The following is a 3383-nucleotide window of genomic DNA, read 5'->3' as shown; positions in this document are numbered from 1 at the left end:
ATAATAATAATAATAATAATAATAATAATAATAATAACAATAACAATAACAATAATAATAATATGAGAATAATAATTGACGCCAAACACGACGATAAATACAGTAATACTTAACAATTTTAATAAGATCCTTGTTTAGAAATGATTTGAACAGATTAGTCCTTCTTTAAAGCTAAATATTTTAAAGGTGAATAATTTTCGAAAACCTTTTAAATATTATTTACCAACAAAATTGGCTAATTTTCCGCGAAATTACAGCTCGTTCATTTTCAATACACTACGTGCATGAATTTAAATTTACTAGACCCTGTACTGTACAATTTTCATGTGTTCTTTTTATTAAAAGTAATAATTGTAATAAAACAAATATTCTTTAACGCCTTTTATATGCATGATTTTTTAGTATTCGCGTAGAAGTGCATTAATGTGTTTGCATGAATCAATGAGAAATAGAGTGATACAAAATATAGAAAACCTGATATTGCTTTTTTAAAATTAGTAGATATTATTGTAAAGAAAGGTACGTAATTTTTCTACCGTTAGATAATAATAATAATGACAATTGTGATAATACTAATAACAAGCTTAACAACAGCAGCAAAAACGACAGTAGCAGTAGCAGAAAAAACAAATTTAAAAAAAAAAGTGACGATGACGGTGGTGAGAATAATAATGATATAAAGTAATCGTAATAATTGCAGTTGGACATCAGACGCAATTAATTAATATTTCCCTTAATCTTCAAGTTGTATTTGCGTAATGAGTTTATTTGTCTTGTTGCGAACTTTCGAAAATTCGACCTAATATTTGAATAAAAAATCCAGCCAACAAACAATACCTATAAAATCCAAAACACGTTCAACTTCGCACAAGTTCCTGGATAAGGGAATATAAATGGTTCGCTCTCGCTCTTGTTCTCGAGGCAAACAATAAAAATGTAATAAGCGTTGCAGTGCCAGTGTGGATTCTTATCATTTGGCATTTAAATCCATTATTAATATCGAGACGTGGATACAGTTAACGAATACGAGAGTATTCGTGTCACAGAAAGTACGCGTCGGGCTTTACATAATAAGTCGAGATTGTAGATGTAGGAGCAACTAGGAAAAGAAAGTCGTTATTAAACGTAAATGGAAGGAACGTCGTGATTGAGGAGCGAACACGTCCATGCTGCTGAGTACGCTCGTTTATACCCGCGGTATGGACGAGGAAAGCGGCGTCGGTATTATTACCCGTGAAAAGTGAAAATGAGTCTTGATTTAAGATTCGAGAGAGTCGGGGTGAAGAGGCCGTCCTTGTTGACTGGCACTTGGCCGCTGCTGCCCTTCCTCGACCTCATTTCTTACATTGCCGTGACCGCGAGAAAGGCGAATTAGGCGAAATTGGTTTTATCGACGCGCCTCGGATGTCCCCGAGGGATGGATAGAGTGAGAGACAGAGAGACAGAGAGACAGAGAGAGAGAGAGAGAGTGAGAGAGAGAGAGAGAGAGAGTGAGAGAGAGAAAGAAGAAGGTGCGGGGGACGATTATTGAGTAAAGGATTGACCGATCAGATCATTTCGAAGATGGCAGTGCTTGGTGGAGGCGGAGGATTAAACGAGTAGACACGGACTCAACGATACTTTCCGTCCAACGATTCATCGTCTGCTATGGCGGACGCGTGGGTGCAACGAGGCTTGGGCCTCGTGTACGTGCACGACATGACACTTATACACGCGCATGGATTTGCCATCCATTGTTTCTCGGTTACCACGCGTGTACACGAATTAAGGGAAACGACGCTGATCCGTCAAGCCTCTTGTGCGTGTATGGCCACGTTGTAATATGCATATGTTGATGTGCGCGCAGGCTTTGCCCAACTCCTACTTTGCCACTCATTTCAACTACTATACGTTTGTTTGACTTTTTTTTACAGAGGCCCCTTCTCCCTCTCGTTCTCGTTCTCAAGCCCACTCTGCCGCTTCCCTTTCCTCCTATTTCTTCTTTTGCTTTTTACGGCGTTGGTAAGGCTCAAGGGTGAGCGCTTTCACGGCGATTTATTAATTATCTCGTGTAAAGCGTTACATTGTGAAAAATCAAAGCTGAGTAAATAGTGTTATTACGATGGGGAAACTAGGCGCGCTAATTATATATTACGCGTTGATCAAATAATTATTTATAAATACCCGGTATTGTAATGTTTTACATATCAACTTTGGCGTGCAGTTTTAACAAAGAGGATTTTAATGATCAGGAGTTTTTGTCGTCATGGTCTATCTTTTTCAAGATTTTCGATTATTTAAGCTGAAATTGTACAAGCCTTTATAGTGTCAATTTTCTAACTTATGCCAGATATTTCGACTGACAGCTGCAATTCCCTCCCCCCTCAATGGCTTATCAATGAAATATCAGCAATGTGACGATTTTATAATTAATAATTGCCTTTGGTCTTTCATTTTTAATGCCTTGCCTTTCACTCGGCCAAAATAGATCCTTTAACAGATTCACAAATTCAAGCACACATATATTATGAAAATTGTAAAAGCTCGCTAAACGAAAGTAAATTGTAAATGCGTAATTGTAAATGCAATTAAAATCTTGGTATGATTACAAAAATTTGTTTAATTTAAGTATAAAACGTACCAAGTACTTAATTTCTGACGGAAGCTTACAAGCTATTTATTTACAAAATTAAAATATATCTATTTTACCTCTTTCTCTCGACGTGCCTTCGAATCAATTAATTTTATATAAATACAAATAAATACAAATTGTGCTATTGAAAGCACTCTCGGTTCGTACCCACTTCGAAAAGAAAATGTAGTTTTAAAATGACTGCCATTTTAAATTACGCGCAAATTGTTTTTTTTTTATCTTAATTAGTGGAAAATGTATTTGCCACGTTTGCTAGCGACTTACATTAATCGAAAAGAAACAACTCGACTGCAGTGTCGTTTGAGCTCCCGACGAGCATCGTCACTGGAAGTCATTGGAACGAGCGGACGTAAAGCAAACGTAAATCGCACAAATAAAATCCAAAAAACCATATCTCAAAATACACTTAATGATAATAAAAGTATTGGGCGCATCGGAAGTCGCAAGGCGATAAATAGAGTCGATAAATAATGTCGAAATAAGAAAAATTCTCGGCACATACGAATGGTCGTAAGAAAAAAAGGCGAATTTCCTCGTTCGCACGTTTTGCATACAAGAGACTTAAAGGAATTCGTCATAGCTGTCTCAATAAATTAGTATAAGCATACTTGAAAATTTGGTGTACGTGGCTTGACCTCGTCCGTAATAATAAAAGCTCATGCGTGATAAATCTCCGATTTGAAGAACGGTACGTAGGAAAGGAGGGTGCATAATGACCGTGCGGTGGACGATTGGGGGGGGGGAGACAGCT

Source organism: Ceratosolen solmsi, unplaced genomic scaffold (assembly GCF_000503995.2).
Source record: "Ceratosolen solmsi marchali unplaced genomic scaffold, CerSol_1.0 scaffold1, whole genome shotgun sequence".
In the NCBI taxonomy this organism is placed as follows: Eukaryota; Metazoa; Arthropoda; class Insecta; order Hymenoptera; family Agaonidae; genus Ceratosolen; species Ceratosolen solmsi.
Note: the sequence above shows the minus strand (reverse complement) of the source record.